The sequence below is a fragment of the Diceros bicornis genome, chromosome 39 (genome assembly GCF_020826845.1).
Source record: "Diceros bicornis minor isolate mBicDic1 chromosome 39, mDicBic1.mat.cur, whole genome shotgun sequence".
In the NCBI taxonomy this organism is placed as follows: Eukaryota; Metazoa; Chordata; class Mammalia; order Perissodactyla; family Rhinocerotidae; genus Diceros; species Diceros bicornis.
The window spans coordinates 14,832,095-14,852,744 of NC_080778.1; the positions used below are offsets into that span (position 1 = coordinate 14,832,095).

General features: G+C 36.6%; 1 protein-coding gene across 4 annotated transcripts in view; it reads left to right on the forward strand.

Moving 5' to 3' along the window:
* Positions 1-20,650, forward strand: part of IPCEF1 (interaction protein for cytohesin exchange factors 1) — a 164,913-nt gene that overhangs the window by 47,648 nt on the left and 96,615 nt on the right. For 2 of the 4 annotated variants that reach the window (XM_058534112.1, XM_058534115.1), the window contains exon 2: positions 6,445-6,488. The exons of the other annotated variants lie outside the window; for them this stretch is intronic. The gene's annotated coding sequence lies outside the window, so the exon portion shown is untranslated. The remainder of the gene's footprint in view (positions 1-6,444; positions 6,489-20,650) is intronic. 4 annotated transcript variants of the gene reach the window in all.

Below are 20,650 nucleotides of genomic sequence, written 5' to 3' on the forward strand. Positions count from 1 at the left end.
ATGAATTTTGCCTCCTTCATATAGCTAACAATTCAGAACATAGTATTTTGAACCACGTCAGGATGAGAGTCTGCCAACACGATCTGCAACATTAGGCTGCAACCAACCAATTGCTAAGGCGCATGTGTGTGTCAAAGCTGGATCACCTCTCCACTGGCAGAGAGCATTAGGTAAAGGGCCGAACCACTTCAGAAAGGACCCAGAGGTATGACCAGGTGCATTGTGTGGGGTCCGAGAGCCTCGGGGCCCCTGGCAAAAGCCAAGATGTGTGAAGAAGTCTGGATACTGGTGGGGTAGGTGGAGGCATGGCCAGTGGTGCAAAGATCGCTGACACAGACCCTCCTTGCTCTCTACTCCTCCCCACCCAATCCCTCTTCTAGAGTGTCTGTGGGTTCTGAAAGAGGAGAGCTATAGTCAAAGGAAAGCATGTGTAGCTGTGGAGCGTTCTAATCAAAGTAATGGTCAGAAACAGATATTTGTTTGGCGGAGGGGGGGTTGGTCTAGAGGAGGTGGGGGCAACACAGGCAGCCAACTACCAGAAGTGGCCTGGCAGCTGTCCTCAGAGCAGAGGAGGTCAGCCAGAGTGACAGATTTTAGGGCAGTAGTCTTCGTCTGTGAAATGGGAATAAAGATAGCACCAACTTCATAGGGTTGTTCTGAAAACTGAATGATTAATGTGTGTACAGCATTTAGTGCCTGTGCAAATTACGTGATTATCAGAGTTGAATAAATGTTTTTTTCATCATTGTTTTTGTGAGATCCCTTCTCTCTACTTATCTTCTTATTTTCAAGCGGGTACATAGTTTGATTTTATGTGATACAATAAAATGGATTTTGGCCTTGTTTTTGTTTTTAAGCACAGAAATTGCTTCTCAGGATGTATGAGAAAAGGGTTAGATTAAACCTTAAGTGGATTGAACTTGAGCAAAGTTTTAAAAACAATTGTGGCATCTCAAAGATGAATTTTTACTGAATAAAAGAATTAGGCACTAATGTCATTTTTTGCTCTAGGAAGATTGTGAGAATAACTAATAACACTTGGTGGAGGTTAATATAGTATCGAAAGTAGTAATTTTAACAGTTTTGAACTCATTTTCAAAGACATAATTGGAATAATTTTCAATAGACATCAGTCTTTATTTCTTAGGAAATTACAGTGATTAACTGCAGGCAGCCTCTCTTATTGTTATTTGAAGATAATAGGAGTCTGTTGAGGATTGGGGGAAAAAATGAATGATTCATGTTCTATTAAAGACTTCACAGCTGAAACATTTTTCTTTACTCTTTCTGTCTGGCTACAGTTTATACGTTCAAGGCATAATCATCAAATGCAGCTTCCTTTACTGTATTTGGCCTAGAAAACTAATTCCAACGAAGACTAAGAATAATACTTTTCCTATGATTAAAATATAGATTTTTCTTTTAAGGGGGTGCATAATATTCCAATTCAAAAGAAAATGATGTTATACTTGCAGAACTCTGTGAAAGTGGAAAAGAGACTTTTGTTCCGTTTTGGGGTATTTTCAGGATTCTGTCTCTGCTTCCTCACGAAATTGAGCACTGGATGAGGACAATAATATCACACTCATTATTCAGGCATTTGAAATGTTTCTTTTACTTTGAAATGAGATATTCAAATCACAGACTGTTAGGGAAATGGTGCGTCGATGAAAGAGTCCATGCAGAAATAGAAGTACAATGATGTACACCTGAAATTTTTACAATGTTATAAACCAATAAAAAAATAAATAAATAAAATCCCTTTTCTATAAAAAAAAAAAAAAGAATACATGGATCTTGATCTCTTATCTCAGCTTGAGGCTTTCTGGAGGTGGCAAAGTGGTTTTCATCACTGGAAAATAGCACCCTATTTCTTTAAGATCTTTCCAAACTCAGAATGGTTTAGATAGTACATCTGAATCTGATTACTACCCAGATAAGCATCGGCACTCGCCCTTAGCTGGACAGGGGTGATATTGCTTTTTAAATTTCAGTATTACTATAAAAGTTGTCTAGCTTTTACCCCCATCAATGCCCTTGATTTATAAGATGGAGAAACCTATTTGTGCTCTTTCTGGTTGGAATGTCTACTTAGAGATTTGTGCTTTTGGTTGTGAATCAAGCTACATACACTGATATGCAAACTTTTCTTGACTATAAACTAAACAATACTGGGATTGTGAGGTCCGAGGGTAAAAGAAAATTTTAAAAACTAACTAATTTAATGTGCTAAGAAGTTCTTGTACAAATGCTGATTATTACATCATGAAATAATGCTGTTTTCACTCTCTTGGGAAGCAGAAAGAAGTGACATGAAATTTTGTTCCAGCGAGAAAGGAAGAGCTGGTGTATTACTGGGTGCATCAAATGCAAAGATATAAACACGAACAAAAGCCAATTACCTGGCGTTCAAAACAGCTAACATTCACCTACTTTTACATTGTTTCTGATTTTACTATTACAATTTGAAATCATTATAGTTGGAAAATGTTTAGATAAAGCATAATATCACATTACTTTGTAATTTAACATAATAACAAAACTAGAACTGTTAAGGCACAAAGTTTGGACAACATGGAGTGCAGTTTGTAGAAGAGAAAAAAACGTCTAGATTTATTTGACCTGAAAATAGAGGGCTTCTTACTCTAGTGTGATATTTACAGTATTTCTATACTTAAATTTTGGCCACAGAAGTAGTCTTATTGGTTATATAAATGTGGATACATTTCCATTCAAAAAGAAAAGATGATTAAAAAGACCTACCTCATGGGGTTGTTGTATAAATTGAGTAAATTAATCCATGTCAAAGCATTTTGTAAACTGCAAGCTGTGACACTAAATTTACTTTATAGGAGGCAATCACTCAGTGTTATTAAATGATTGAACCAAAATATTAATCCAACATATTTTGAGCTTTTTCTAATGTATAAAAAGAAAGAAAGCATTCCAACCTCACTTGTGTACCTCTGCCAAAAATGTTTAGCCTGAGTCTAATTGTGAGGGAACAATTAGACAAATCCAATTTGAGGGACATTATGCAAAGCAACTGGCCTGGACTCTACAAAAATGTCAATCATCAAAGACAGAAGGAACTATATACACAACAATATGTGCAATGGCAGTCCTTGACTGGATCCTCAATTTAAAATATAAATCCCACAAACTGAAAAGGATATTATCGAGATAATTGGAGACGTTTGAAATAAATGTTACATAATTGTATTGTATCATTTAAAATTTCCTAAGTGTGATCATTATTATGTAATTATGGTAGGATATTTGTTTTCAGGAGGCACATGCTAAAGTATTTAGGAACGAGACATCTTTATGTCTACAAGCAATTGTCAAATGGTTAGGCAAAATATTTGTATATACAGACAGATAAAGTAAATGTGGCAAAATGGTAATAATTTGGGAATCTAGATGAAGGCTATCCAGGTAGTCATTGTTAACTTTTTTTTTGCAGCTTTTCTATAGTTTTGAACATTTCAAAAATAAAAAGTTGGAGAAAAATTTAAAAAATTAAAAAAACCGAATACTCAAAACAATTGAGTTATTAAAAACCAGACCTTCTTGAAATATGTCCTTTAGAGATCATGTTTTTCTGCCACCTCATTTTACTGTGAGATACAAATATATGGGTTTAAAAAAGAAGAGCCTTGCAGTAAAAGCAGTGCTTGAGGAAAATTTATAGCACTGAATGAACATATTTTCTAATATCTGGGAACTTTCTCAAATTCATAAAGACTATCTACAAAAAACCTACAGCTAACATCATACTTAACAGTGAGAAACTCGAAGTTTTCCCACTAAGATCAGTAACAAGGCAAGGATGTCTTCTCTCATCATTTCTTTTCAACATCGTACTAGGAGTTCTAGTTAATGCAGTAAGGAAATAAAAGTACATGGACTGAGAAGAAAGATATAAAAATGTCTTTGTTTGTGGATGACATGGCCATCCATATAGAAAATCCAAAAGATCTACAAAAAACCTCCAGGAATTAATAGTGGTTATAGCAAGGTTGCAGGATACAGTTAATATACAAAAGTCAAATGCTTTTCTATATACCAACAATGAATGAGTGGAATTTGAAATAAAAAACACAATACCATTTACATTATTACCCTTCAAAATGAAATATTTAGGTATAAATCTAACAAAATATATACAAGATCTGTATGAGGACAACTACAAAATTCTTTTGAATGAAATCACAGAACTAAATAAATGAAGAGATATTCCATGTTCATGGACAGGAAGATTCAATATTGTCAACTTCACCTATAGATTCAATATAGTCCCAACCAAAACCTCAGCAAGTTATTTTATGGGTAACAACAAATTGATTATAAAGTTTATATGGAGAGGCAAGAGACCCAGAATAGCCAACACAATATTGAAGGAGAAGAACTAAGTTGGAGGACTGATGCTACCCAATTTCAAAAGCTCCAGTAATCAAGACAGTGTGGTATTGGCAAAAGAATAGACAAGTAGATCCATGTAACATAATAGAGAGCCCAGAAACAGACCCCCATAAATATAGTCAATTGATTTTTACAAAGGAGCAAAAGCAATATAATGGAGCAAAGATAGTCTCTTCAACAAATGGTATTGGAACAACTGGAGATCCACATAAAAAAATGAATCTAGACACACACCTTACACCTTTCACAAAAATGGACTCAAAATGGATCATAGACCAAAGTGTAAAACACAAAACTATAAAACTCCTAGAAGATAACATAGGAGAAAATCTTTTTAGATACAACATCAAGGACATGATCCATGCAAGAAATAACTGATCAGCTGGACTTCATTAAAATGAAAAACTTCTGCTCTGCGGAAGACAATGTCAAGACAAGCCACAAACTGGGAGAACATATTTTCAAAAGATACATCTGATAAAGGACTGATATCCAAAATATACAATGCATTCTTAATGCTCCACAATAAGAAAACAAACAACCTGATTAAAAAATGGACCAAAAACTTTAACAGACACTTCACCAAAGAAGATATACAGATGACAAATAAGCATATGAAAAGATGCTACACATATATGTCATCAGAGAAATGCAAATTAAAACAAAAATGTGATACCACTAAACTGTTTGAATGGCCAAAATCTGGAACACTGACAACACCAAATGCTGGTGAGGATGTGGAGTAACAGGAACTATCATTCATTGCTGGTGGGAATGCAAAAAGATACAGCCACATTGGAAGACAGTTTGGTGGTTTCTTAAAAAACGAAATATGCTCTTATCATAGAGTCTGGCAATTGCATTCCTTGGTGTTTACCCGAAGAAACTGAAAACTTATGTCCACACAAAAATCTGCATATGGATGTTTACAGCAGCTTTATTCATAATTGTCAAAACTTGGAAGCAACCAAGATATCCTTCATTAGGTGAATGGATAAATAAACTGTAGTACATTCAGAAATGGAATATTATTTAGTGCTAAAAAGAAACGAGCTGTCATGCCATGACAAAGTGTGAGGAATCTTTAATGCATATTACTAAATGAAAGAAGCCAATCTGAGAAGGGTACATACTGTATAATTCCAACTATCTGATATTCTGAAAACGGCAAAAATTACAAAGACCATAAAAAGATCATTGGTTGTCAGGGCTGGGGGGTGAGGGTGGGGAGACATGTATAGGCAGAGCACAGAGGACTTTTAGGGTGGTGAAAATACGATGTATGGTATTATAATGATGGATATATGTCATTATACATTTGTACATACACATAGAATGTGCAACATCAAGAGTGAACCCTAAAGTAAACTATGGACTTTGAATAACTATGACGTGTCAATGTTAAGTTCATCTTTGGTAAAAAAAAAAAATCTACCATTCTGGTAAGTGATGTTGATAATGGGGGAGGCTGTACGTGTGTCGGGGCAGGAGGTATATGAGAATCTCTGTACTTTCCTCTCAATTTTACTGTAAACCTAAAACTGCTCTAAAAAAATAAAGTCTTTAAAAACTTTATATTTTTTTAACTTATGGTTCGGCAATAAGTGAGGTTATTATTACTAACTTGAAACATCTTCCTACTGGCAAAATTCTAGGAAAACAGATGGAAGTTCTAAATTCATGTACACATCTTTCAAAGTATTTAAAAGCAACGTAAAAATGTATCTTGAGGAATGTTCAAAGAAGTTAGAACATTTTTTTCACTTTATCTTTTAGAAAACATTCAATTCCAGGGGATCTCAGTTTAATGATTTCCTACTCGTTTACTACGTAGGTCTTCTTCTTTCCTAGGAGATAGAACTTCCTGTCTCATTCTCCAGGAAAGACACTGGGTAGTTGTCACATTGACCAAGTTGCTATTTTGTTGCCTCTTCTTGTGGTAGGATTTTGACTTCCTCCTAGGCAGTTGAGTCCAGGCAGAAATCTCCTGACCCCTTTTCTTGTCTTTTTCTTGTACAGATCAGAAACAACAGAACTGGAACGAGGAAACTCATAGTTTTTTGGTATGTAATTGATATTATTCAAAATTAATTCTCCTTTTTAGTGATTTTTATGACCTGAAGCGCCTGTACTCTACTTTGTCATTGTAAGTTGTGCATAAAATTATAAGAGCCTAGATATATTTAGCCCTATATTAGGATTAATGCAGAGGGAAGCTAGGAGTATCGATAATAACCAACTATATTTGGTTCTCAGGATTTCCCTTGAAAGTGGATTCTTGGTGGTAATAACTTTTCAGTGGGAGAGTTGTTTAGTAAAGCAATTTATTTATGGATTATCTTTTTTGATCTCCTCAGTGGTGAGGAACATACCATAACTATGAAAGTGTCGTAGAACTATAATTACATGAAGAATCTATTTTATAAGCAACTGTGTTTTTAGATGCCCAAATGTAAATTGAATGCTTTAGAAATGGAGCATTTACTGATCTAAATATACTAATAATTAAAATAAAACATTTATATTTAATAGTTATAAAGTAAAACAATCGTAAGACATTCCCACCTTTAAAGTTCATCACTAATGATCTAGATCAGACTGGAGTTTTTTGAATATGCATGTAATTCTTCTCAAATTCCTTTGAGCTTCTATTAATAAAATGATTTAAAAAGAATTATGTCTTAGCTTCTGACTGGGTCATCTATCTCCTGGCTGGTTTAAGTCTTTTTCGAGATAAAATACAATTCTAAACTTGCTGGGAATGCAACAGATGCATTCTTTTCACAGCTATCTATCAAAGACACATCCTTTTGTGACTCCATGGATGTAACAGAAATTCTGGTAAATTTTCAGAAAAATTAGCATATTACTTTAAGTGCCATTATTTTTCTATGACCCAAACAACACAATAATAATAATCACTATTCTCCCCAGTATGAACTTTCTCCCACATCCAATGATCTTGCAGCTGTCTTTGAAACATTATTACTCATGACCCATTAGTCACCATCGTCCTTTTTGGTGACCATTGCCCTTCTCTCTTTCCATGTGTCATTGTTAAAACTTATTGTCCTGATTGTCCAACTCACTGACAAAAAAATTAGTTTTGGTGCATAATGTAACTGTTTAGATGTCTTCATTCATAAATACCTATTGTTTCAACATGTGTGCACTAAAGATATGCATTTATTGATGAGACAGATTGTATGAATCAGTTAATAAGACTCCCACATTGCGTTCATTGGTAAAGAATGCTTTATTGACCATAACATTTGATGTTTCATTGAGGAATTTTAAGTGATACTTTCCACACTCAAACTTTTCATTGATGGCTTACAAAACTGGTTATCCTAAGGTGTTGACAAAAATGGGTGGATTTTACCATCTTCAAAAGTTGACACGTGCTTTTTCTAGTAAAACACTTCTGATCCTTAGATTAGGGGCCTCCTCGTCATAAACGGTGTCTAGAAAGAGCCTGGATTGTTATCAAGTAAAGGTGTGTTATGAGGGAAACTTGCATTGGTTGAAAGACTGGATAGATGAACTTTACAGTCTCTTGTAATACAAAACTTGATACTTCTTATGGAAAATGATACTGGCTGTGTTGCCAATGACCAAATTAGATAATTTGAGTCTTGATAAGCATTATAGAAGTTCTTGTTCTGAATAAAATCAGAGACAGAGCATAGTGGGGAAGAGGGCAGGCTCTGAACTCAGATGGCCTGGGTTTGAATCTTGTCTCTGATACTTACTAGCTATGTGACTTTGGTCACATTTCTTAGCCCTTATGTGCCTCACTTTCCTCACTTGTTGAATAGCGATAGTAATAGTAACTTATTAAGCTGGTGCAAGGGTTTAATGAGTTAATATGAATATAGCTCTAGGAACAATATTTAGTATATGGTTAGGCACTCAATAAATGTTAGTTATGATGGTGATAAATGAATGAGATTGTCGTCACCTGGGGCATCCGTGCCTCTTGGAGATTTTTATACATTTTTACCAATCCCCCAAATTTATGGCCTTTAAGAGTGGGATGCATCTGTCAATGATTTCTGTGAATTCCCTACAACTTACATCTTCAGGTATCCTATGTACTGTCTCGGTTCCACCTGAAGCCAACATGAAGCTCTTCACTTCAGACTCTTCACTACTTTCTACTTATACCAACACTGTCAGTGTCACTTCTTCTATCACACTGCTTTCCTCCATTTTCCGGGCTCTATCTCCCATCTTCCTCTCATTGTCTCATGCAGGCCTTTCTGCATACGTTCAAACACATCTGGATCTCAGATTTTACAACAAGGAGGGCTTACTATGGTATTTTTCTAGCAGAGCTAGATGTTTACCTAAGAGAAAGTCTTGAACCTGCTACTAGGATAATAAAATGTCCTCCAACTTGATGCAAAGGCGTATGAATAATTTTCATCTTTACCAGAGTCATTAAGCAATAGTAAAGGACCTTTGCTTATGTAGTCACTCTGATATATTATGGGCGTAGTTTTTAGTCCAGTTGTGTGTAGCAGGAGCAAAGAGTTCATATTTAGTTCTTATTCACATCTGCCTAAATTCCTGGCCCAGTGACTATTTTGAATTCTTCACAGAATTCTTTTTTTCACTTTTTTTTTATTGTGGTAAAATACACATACCAAAAAGTTTACCATCTGAACCATTTTTAAGTGTAAAGTTCAGTGGTATTAAATACATTCACATTGTTGTGTAACCATTAGCACCATCCACCCCCATAACTCTTTTCATCGTGTAGAACTGAAACTTTATACCCACTGGACAACACATCTCCATCCTCCCCTCCCACCCCCACCCCTGACAACCACCATTATACTTTCCATTTTTATGATTTTGACTACTCTAAGTACTTCATATTAGTGGAACCACACAGTATTTGTCTTTTTGTGACTGGCTTATTTCACTTAGCATAATGTCCTCAAGGTTCATCCATGTTGTAGCATATTGCAGAATTTCTTTCCTTTTTAAGGTAGAATAATATTTAATTGTGCATATAGACCACATTTTACTCATCCATTCATCCATCAGTGGATACTTGGATTGCTTCCACATTTTAGCTATTGTAAATAATGCTGCTATGAACATGGATGTACAAATATCGTTTCAAGACCCTGCTTTCAATACTTTTGGGTAATATCCACAAGTGGAATTGATGAATCATATAGTAATTCTATTTTTAATTTTTTGAGGAACCACCACACTCTTTTCCATAGTGGCTGTACCATTTTGCCTTCCTACCAACAGTCTTCACAGAATTCTTAAGTACAGAATGCTCGTCTAATCATTTTGACATACTCCTACTGGGCAGTAAATATTGTAAAGTTTTATGTGACTACATTTTGAACACAAAGTTATATTTTTCATATTATTTTTTTATTGCTGTGTTTATGAGAGGTATGTTCTAAGACCTACTTACTGTTAATTTATATTAACAAGTGATTCAGAATGTCAATGGAATTTTCCAGAACAGAAACATGTGGGGCCAAGTCTCATACCTCTAATGGAAAAACAACTTGTACTCCAAGGATTTCTTGGCTTATTTTAAAATAAACCCTATGTTAAAATCCTGTGTGCTGGCAAAGAAGGAATAGATGATCACATATGTTTTCTTCTTGAAGGCTCATAATTTTTCCACACAAAATACATCAGTGTGAGCAGAAACGGGAACAATTGGATGGCGAAGAGTGATTTGGTTAGCTGAAGAAATACTTGTATAGAGGTTATTCTTTGAAACAGAATCTGCAAGCTTTTCAAATTATTGAGAGGGCAGGCTAAAATTTGAGCTATTATTTTTTCTGGTTAATAATATTTGTACTTTGTTGAATTTTGGTTCGAAAATATGGATATAGCTTTTCTAAGGGACAGAATTCAATTCCAAAACTGATAGGTATTAGCTGAAGATGTCCAAATCTTTTGAGCTGATTTCCACAAAATAATGGGGCACTTTCCCAAAAAATTTTCTGCCTTTGTTTTTTGTTGACAGTGAGGAAAAGGGGGAGAAGAGGTATAATCTTACTCAGGGAGCAAAGCTTTCTTATTGCCGGACATTTCGTTTTTCCTTTGTTTATTATTCTCAGTAGAAATAGCAATGTCTTTCCTAATAAAATCACCTTCCAACTAAAGTGTTCAAAAAGAGGCCTAACTACCTCAGGTCTATGTTAGTTTACTTTACATGGGAAAAATTTAAACATAACTTAAAGAAATTTAGAAAAGACTTGTTAATAGTCAGTTAGACACAAGGAGCTCTTATCAGGCTGTGCAAGGCTACACTGTGGTACCTAATTAACCCTGAAATCTTGTTGGTTTAACACAGAAAACTTTTATTTTTTTAGTCGCACTATGTATTCAATGCTGGTTGACATGAGAAGAGGAGGGCATCTCTACTCCACATGGTCACTCAGGGCACTCAGTCAATCAGGTGGAGGGGATGATGGAAGATCCACCACCTTGTGGCATCACCATGGCAACAGGTGGCTTGAGGGTTTACCATGACAGGAGAAGAGAATGTGGAGCACTCATATTTTTCTCCAGACTGGAAGTGATGCACATCACCTCCACCCAGAGCCCATTGACCAGAACTAGTCACATGGCCTCTCCTAACTACATGTGGCTGGAGGTTTATTTGGGGGCCTAGGGAGGAGAGAAAAACTAGATTCAGTGAGCACCAGTAATTTCTTATTAGATAAATTTTACTGGAAATTCTTGCATTAGGCATCTAATTCTAATTTCTTCCTAAATCAGTCACATTTATAATTCCTTATGTTTTTCTAGGTAGGTGAGTTATTTTAATCATTTAAAATTAATTTCACATTTTTTACTTGCTGACTTTAGATAGGAATAAGTAAAACAGGGATTATTGAGAAGGAATTAATGAAGGTATAGATATAATCAACAATGGAAAAAATGTCTATGGAAAAATTATCCTCATATGTCTATATAACTATAGACTTTATTTATATTATTAATAGTATTTTATTACTTCTTTTCCTGTTCTATAGAACCATAACTTGAAATTAAATGTAACTCCAAATATAATGAGGATTGATTGCAAAATCAATCCATGGGATATTGAAGTAGGAATATGAAACTATACTTAGAACAATTTTAATAGATCATTTTAAATATATTTTGTACTTTCTTTGTTTTGATTTTTTTTTACCATTCTATGCTCAACTTTCCCTGAATCTTAATCTCATGTTTTTTTTTTTCTTCTTGTATCTCATGTTTTTCTTTTTTTTTTTTTTTAATTTATTTTTCCCCCAAAGCCCCAGTAGATAGTTGCATGTCATAGCTGCACATCCTTCTAGTTGCTGTATGTGGGACGCGGCCTCAGCATGGCCGGAGAAGCGGTGTGGCGGTGCGCCCCGGGATCCGAACCTGGGCCGCCATCAGCGGAGTGCGCGCACCCAGCCGCTAAGCCACGGGGCCGGCCCCTCATGTTTTTCTCCTTAAATTTCTTTTTTAGTTTATTGAAGTATTTTATCAAACAATATTTTCATATAGGGTACATGAGGAATTAACATGTCTGAAAATGTCTTTATTTTGCCCTCATGATTGATGTATGTCTGATTGGATGTAGAATTTTATGTACAAATTTATTTTCACTCAGAACTTTGAAGGCATTGCTCCAATATCTTTTAACATCCCGTGTTGCGTATAAGAAATCTGATGTCATGCTTATTCTTGTTCCTTCCAGAAAATACTGTTTTATCCTATCTGTAAACTTTTAGAATTCTCTGTACACCTTTGAAATTCTGAAATTTCACAAGACATAGTCAGGTATACATCCTTTTAAATATGTCTAGTTCACCATTTTGTGGCATAGGAAGATTTCTTTCTTTTCCTTTCTCTCTGGGCTCTGCTTCTTGCTTCATTGGTTTCCTTCTCTGTTCTCTCCACCAGGTAACCAAGATGGCTGCTGGTAACTCTGGGTTTGCACTGTATTCATGGCTAACATCCCAGAATAAGCCCAAGTCTCTTTCCCAATACTTCAGGCAGAATTTCCTGATTAACCTGACTTAATTCATTTACTCTTTTCTGAATCGGCCATTGAGGCAAAGGCGATAAGTACTTTGGTCCATTTACTTCTTATCACCTGTACGGCTACCACTCTGGTCCAAGACACTCTCACATCTCTGGATTCCTGCAGTAGTCTCTTAACTAGTTTCTCAGTTTACATCCTTTGCTCCCTTCAGTCTCCTCTCAATGCTGGGAGCCAGAGCTGTTAACATGTTTGTCAGATCAAACCCTACAAAGCTGGCCTGTTTCACTTCAAAGAAAGCTCAAGTCTTCGAGAATAGCTTAAAAGACAACCCATGATCTGCATGGTCAGGCCTCCCGTAACCCCTGTGACCTCATCTCCTACCACTCTCCTCCCATTGCTCACTCAGCCTCGGCCGTGTTGGCCTCCTTGCTCTGCCTTACACACGCCAGACACACTCCCAGCCCCAGTTCAGGCCTCTGCATGGGCTGTTCTCTAAACCTGGGTTGCTCCACCCTTGGATATCCACAGGCCGTTTCCTCGCTCCTTCGGGTCTTTACTCAAATGTCAGCTGTTTAGTGAGACCGTTCCTATCCACCCCTTTAAAATTACAGCCCTTTGTAACACTCTTCCCTCTTTTATTTTTCTCCATTTATCTCCATCTAATATACCATTTATTTTACTTAGTAATTGTCTTCCTCCATGAAATGTAAACCCCACGAGGGCAGGGCTTTTTAACTATTGTGTTCAATATTGCATCTTCAGGCTTTAAAACACTGCCTAGCATATAGTCAGACAATGCATATTTGATGAATGTATGCATGATTGGCCAATATAAGCCATATGCTTGCTACTGTGTTGGGGAGGTGGGACCATATGATTGACAGTGTCACAGGAGGGAAGAGGAAATTCCTTGAAGGAAAAAGAGCTGGTCAGACAAAAATTAGTAAATCTCCAATAAAAGATCCTTCTGATGAGCATTGAGAAATGGGGGTCTGTATTAAAAGGGAATACGATTAGTAGGTGGAAGAAAGCAGTGGGCTCTGAAACCTGACAGTAATTTTCCCCTCCCCCCCAATTTGTTTGATTTTGAATTTTGAGTGTATATAATTGTCTTTATATGTTATAATAGTCTTTAAATGTTAGGCAATTTTCTCTGAAAAAAATTGTGTGGAACGGAATTTTCTCTGATTTCCTGAATAATTTATTTCAATTTCAATTAGATTTTTATTCCCAGTGAACAAAGTATGAAAAAATAAGTTAGACTTGGGCAAAGAATATTTTATTTCTTTCAGGTGATCAGGGTTGCAAGATGGATTATCAGGCAATCTCTCTATATTAGATTTCTTCTTAACTGTTTATATGCACCCAAATGAAATTTTTGAAGTTCACAGTTTTAGGCTCAATAATTGGCAATTTAAGAGCTGTAACTTACAAGTTTTTATTTCTATCTATTTTTCTCCCTTAATCAGTTTTGCTGGAGTTCTATTTTTATTAATTTTGTTCAAATAACTAGCTTTGACTTTATTCATTTCTCTATATTTTTCTATTTCATTGATTTCTGCCTTTATTATTACTATTTCTTCCTTGGGTTGGCTATTGGGCTATTTTTCTAATTTCCTGTGCTGAGCTCTTAGCTTATTTGTTTTCATTCCTTCTTGTTTTTTGATAAATGTATTTAAAGTATAAATTTTCCTCTAAAAATGCTTTAGTCTATGTACTAAAATGTACCCTAAAGATTCTAACTTGCAGTGTTTTCAATTGTGATAAATTCCAAATGTTTCTCCTTTGATTTCCTTCTGAATTCAAAATTTTTTTAGTAGTGTGAGATTTAATTTCCAGACGTATAGACTTTTTAAAGCTTTGTTTTCATTATTAATTTCTATAATTAATGCATTATCGTCAGAGAACATAATCTGTGTCAAACTGATGCTGTTAAATTTATCAAGGCTTCCTCTGTAATATGGTACTTTGTCAATTTTTGATAATATACCATGTGTGTTGGAAATGAGTATGTATTCTCTGTTTCTCAGGTATAGAGTTCTGTGTATCTGAATTTACTAATTTGTGTCATTTGTGTCATCTGCATCTCTGTTTACTTATTGTCATCTTAAGCCGTTGATTTCTGTGAGATGTTTGCTATAATCTTCAATTATTATTACCGAATTATTTACTTCTCTTTCTAGTTTTGAGTTGTGGTTGCTTGATATATTTTGAGGCAATATATTTATATGTTTATGAAGGTTATATTTTCTGGCTTTAATTTTTGTAATCTCTTCATAACCTCCTTCTCTATTATGTATATTTACTATGAATTTTATATTTTCAGATATTAAAATTGTCAACCCAGCTTTCTTTCGGTTTATGTTTGCCTGGATATCTGTTTCCATCTTTTTTTTCTGGTTTTCTTCTTTTAGATAACATATTGCTAGGTCTCGCTTTTTAAAATAACTTTTATTTTGAAATATAGCGTACATTATGTTAAATATAGCATACATTATGCATCAGTGCAAAAAACAAATTTGAATAGCTTCATGATTTATTGCAAAGCATAAATTCTTGTAGTTACTACTTGAGTCAAGAAATAGAATACTGTCGAGACCCCAGAATCCCTTCTTATAACCCTTCCAATAAATAATCCCTGCTCTCTCTCCAAAGGTAACCACTCTCCTGCCATTTGTGGTCATTACTTCCTTGCAGTACTTTATAATTTTATGACCCAAGTGTACTTCACTAAACACTATGGTCTAGTTTTGCCTGTTTCATTATTTTACATAAACAGAGTCATATAGTTTATATTCTTTTGGGTCTGGCCTATTTCTCTCAATATTATGTGACTGTAGGTATAAGTAGTTTTTCCCTTTTTAACGCTAAGTAGTATTTCATTGTATGACTATCCCACAATTTATTTATCCATTTTCCTGTTCATGGACATTTGGGTTGTTTTTAACATTTGGGCTATCATTAATAAAGCTGCTAGAAACATTCTTATGCATGTTTTCAGTGTACATGTGCATGCATGTCTGCTGCATGTACATCTAAGAATGAAATTGATCGGTCATAGACTGTGCATATGTAATAAGCTTTAGCAGATGTTGCCAAACAGTTTTCCAAACTGCTGCCCTAATTTACACTCCCAGCAGCAGTGTCTGAGAGTTTTCATTGGCTCCACAATGTTGCCGACACTTTGTATTTCAGTATTTTAAAATTTCATGATTTTGGTGGGTGTTGAATGATGTTTCTTCGCAGTTTTGACAAGCATTTCCCTGATTGTTAATGAAGTTAACCACCTTTTCATATGTATATTGGCTAATTGATATCCTCCTTTTCGAAATGGCTGTTAAGTCTCTTCTCATTTTTCTCTCAGGTTTTCTGCCTGTTTCTTATTGATTTACATTCTTTATATGTTCTGGAATATAGCCTTGTCTAGGTTGTACGTGTTGCACATATTTTTTCTCATTCAGTTGCTTGCTTTTATAATCCCTAATGTCTTTCAGTGAATGGATATTTTTAATTTTAGTGTGTTCCAACTTATCAAGCTTTTTCTTGTATGGTTACAGCCAATGAGGAAATGACAGTATTTTCAATAAATGATACCAAGGCAATTGGTTATGAATTTAAAAAATGAAACTTGACCTTTATTTGAAACTATAATCAAAAATCAATTGCATGTAGATTGTAGATCCAATATGAAAGGCAAAACAACAGAAGTTCTAGAAGAAGAGATAGGATAATATCCTCATGACTGTAGAATAATAAAGTTAACAGCAAAACAAAAAGTACTAACTATATTCATCTTTGTAATCTCTAGTCTTCCAATTAATAAACATGATATATCCTTTCGTTTATTTAGGTCTTGTTTAATTTCTTTCAATAACATTTTATACATTTCTTCGTAGAAGTATTACGTGTCTGTTGGATTTATTCGAATGTGTTTGAAATTTTATGATGTTGTTATATATGTATCTTCTTAATAATTATATTTTCATGCTCTTTGTTGCTGGTATGTGGAAATGTTACTGATCTTTACATATTGCCCTTGTATCTAGCAGTCCTTCTATCTCCACTTTTTAGTTTTAATAATTCATGTATAGATGTTTTCCACATGTAAAATCATATCATCTGAAAATATTGACAGCCGATTTCTTATTTTTTGATCATTTTAACTGTCACTAATTTTTTACAAGCACTTCTCATACAATGTTTTTGAATGATAATGAGCACTTTCGTTTATTCCTAATATCAAAGGAAAAGATTTCAAAATTTCACCATCAAATATGTGATGGAGGAAGTAAGGATCACCTCTTTGTTTTGCTCACGGCAGGAATTTGGGAAGGGCTTGGCTTGGTAGTAGATCTCTGATCCACGTGGTTTCAGCTGGTGTGGTTGGGACAGGAGGATCTGCTTCCAAGATCACTTGTCATCCACATGTCTGGAGCCTTGGTGTCCCTTGGTATCTCCTTCTCCACATGGAGCTTCATTATCTTGGGCCTATCTACATGGCTTGGCTTTTTACAGCATGGCAGTCTCAGAGTAACTGGACTTTGTAAATGTCATGTGTCTTCCCCTAGATCAAGTGTTCCTCTTTCAGATCTAAAATTCTAGGAGTTTGAGTCCATGAGGTCATATAAATTGCAATTAAACATATCTATTTAATTAAAAAACAATTTCTACTCTAAACTTTTGACAGAACCAAATTTCAGTACTATGGAGTAAAGAAAAAAATAGACGATTCCTTATTTTTTGTGATGACAGACTTTTACTTTTGAGGTTAGACGAAGTTATCTAGGGCAGTGGGAGGGTGGCAGGTGCATAAGTAAGTTGAATGTGAGGAGATAGGTGTGAACAGTGTGTAGGTGAGGTGTCAGAGAGAAAGGGGGTGCAAAATGAAGACAGTGGGCGGGCCACAGGAAGCTGGCTGGAAAAAAAAAAGTGTTTGGCTTTACCTAATTAAAGGCAAGACTAAAACAACCCAAAGACAAATGGAAAATCTTACATGCAAAGTCTATAAAGGGATGGAAACAAACAAAAAAAAAATAAGCACATATGTGTTCAGGGAAAGGCGAACTGAAGTGTCTGGCCAATTACAACCTACTCTGTAATTTTTATATTACCTCTCAAGAGTTCATGCAGTAAGATAGTCTAATTAAAAAACCAAAGAGAGAAAACTTCGTTTATAAATAAACACAAAATATTCTTTTGTAAAACTTAGATTTCTGGGTTTACAATTCTAGCAGTTTAAAAAATGCTCTGTTGAAATCAGAAGAATGTCAATTAAGGGCGTCCAAAGGATGTTTCAGTCTTTGGTTTCAAGCCAAATAGTGTACTTACATGTTTGCCCACTAGGTGTCTCTTTGCATACATAACATGATTCCAGAGCAAGTGAATCTATTTCTGGAGGCAATAGTTCACTTGGATTCTGTCAATAAATGTCTCAATTTTGGGGTATTTAAGGATAGCATTAATTTAACAGTTCTTCCTAAAGAATGAATATATACGTCTTGGCTGTATCTCTCACTCTTGCTTTAGAAGTTTCGGAGATATTTACCTAGAATTGTCAGCAGATGCAAAATTCAGGTACTTGCACAAGGGTTGTTGGCAGGCTGATACGAATAGAAGCCTTAGATTCAATAGCTGCCCGTTTAGGATTCTGACCAGGAAATCAGCCCACATTATTTCTGAATGAAGCCTTGGCAAGGATGCTCAATACCAAAACAAGCTGCATTTGACTCTTCAATGTCTCTCTCTAGGACCTATATTCTTGCTGATGAGACCCTTCACAATTACCCAGTGGCAGCTGATCTGTGGTCCCCCATGGAACCCTTTGGGTACAAGGTACCAATTCCTATGAGTCACGTAAAGCCCCTTCTGAATTGTCCAAATTTGGTAAATAGTTTACCCACTCCAACTTGTCTTAGAGTAGAGGCAGGGTCAATATAAGTCAACAGATATTCATTAAGTGCCTACTGTATGCCTGGCCCGGAGTGTCTACAACAATTATTGGACTCATTCATTCTGTAAGCATGTACTGAGATTTACTGTTTTCGGAAAAATTAAGCATGCTGCTACGGAGAAGTTGAACAGGCAAAGACGTTATAAGAGACAACACTGCTAATGTCCAAAGGGCCCTGCCTTGGAGTCTAAAGACCTCAATTCAAATTCTCGCTTAATCACTCGATAGCTGTGTAAACTACTTAGGCTACTTACTCTGTATGTCAGTTTCTTCAGTTGTAAAAGTATAGGTAATAGTACTTTATAGAGCCACTGTGAAGGCTGAAAACAGTGTGTAATAATTCTGCCAAATATCATTATCAGAGCCTGCAAGAGAGGTCACCGTGCCCTTGATAAAGGCAGCCTTTCCCATTAGTACGGGGAACAGTGCAGCTCCCCAGGGTCTCTACCTCTCCTGTCTGACGGGGCCCTGGGAGCTACCACTGCAGATTCATAAGGCCCATGAAAGTAATATTTCCCAATGAAAGAGCTGGCCAGACAAAGAGGAACTTTGGCTCCAACTCTAGAGCACCGGGTGCAAACAGCAGGCAGCTTTTTTTTTTTTTAAACAGTTTTATTTTTTATTTATTTTTTTGTGAGGAAGATGAGCCCTGAGCTAACATCCATGCTAATCCTCCTCTTTTTGCTGAGGAAGACTGGCCCTGAGCTAACACCTATTGCCAATCCTCCTCCTTTTTTTTTTTCCCCAAAGCCCCAGTAGATAGTTGTATGTCATAGTTGCACATCCTTCTAGTTGCTGTATGTGGGACGCGGCCTCAGCGTGGCTGGAGAAGCGGTGCGTGGGTGCGCGCCCGGGATCCGAACCCCGGGCCGCCAGTAGCGGAGCGCGCGCACTTAACCGCTAAGCCACGGGGCCGGCCCCAGCAGGCATCTTTTATAATAGTTTTTCTTTTCCTGGCTTCCTTCCAGCCAGCAATGGTCCCATGGCAGAGACCACGGCCACACAGGGTATACCTATTCACTTTGGTGGAAGAAGTGTTCCGTGGAAGGTTGTTTGGCAAACCTGAGTTAAGGTGATTGGCTGCCTCAGAGGAGGGTGCACAAGGTCTGGATTTCACAAGCAGAAAAATATACTATTTTCCATAGAGAGAAAATAGATTTTTATTCATGTGGAGAAATTTAGGGATGCAGATTGCAGAAACGCCATTTGCCTTTCTGTCTGGCCCAGTTTAGAGCACTGTATCTGCTCTCACTCCACAGGCTGGAGTGAAGTGAACTTAGGAATCAGGTGTTGTTACTTAGGGTCTGCCATTGTAGGGAACGAGGATGCGCTTATGGGACAGACTGTAGTGGACCTAATAATTGCTACTTTGCTTAGGGGCTACCAAAGCTTCCTGTGGCCTCATGGTAGGCCTGGAGCATTTTTTCTACATGACGTAGTATCTTGGGACTAGTACAAACCTTTGAGGAGGCTCCTTGGGTTTCCATCACAAATCTCTTAAATTGGACCTAAGCACACAGTTAGTTTGGATGTTAGAATGACTAGCTCCTAGAAGTTCCTTGGATTTGTTGCTGGCCTAGGAGAGGAGGCAGGTACCATGAAGGTTTTATCTGCATTGGTCACAAGGCTGCTGCTAGCATGTGTTTGTGTGTGTGCATGTGTGTGTGTTGGGGGGTGTATGTGCAAATATGTTTTGCGGGGCCCCTGCCTAAGGAAATAATTTGAATAGCGAAAAGTCAGCATGCTAGCCTGATTGTGGAGGGTTGGTAGGAGCAATCACTCACCGGGCTGGCATCTTGGAATTTCAGACAATTGTGGAAACAGAACTAATCTCATTAGAGATGAATCCTGGCGCTCTTTGGGCATCTGGTCGACCCCACATGCTGGTGAAGGGAAAGAGCCTCAATTGGGAGCAAGAGGAACAGGGCGCCCATGGGCGGGGCCCCGCTATGGCCCTGGAGGGGGATGGATAGAACCCCTCGTGCTTGCCCAAGCCCTAAGGGCATGCTGGGGTGCAGACCATAATCTTTGATGTTTCTGGTTCTGGAGGCCCACAGAAGGGCATGAGACTCCTACAGTCCAGAGACACGAGGGAGCTTTGTTCCTCCATGAGGGGCATGGCCAACAGCCATTTGCGTTTGGTGCAGGTTCTTCCAAGAGGTAAACATGGCAGATTGTTCCAGATCTCTTCCAGTTTGCCACCTGCTTGTTACTATGGTAAAATGATCCTGTGGGAGCAGAGATTGACATTATTGGCTGAAAGA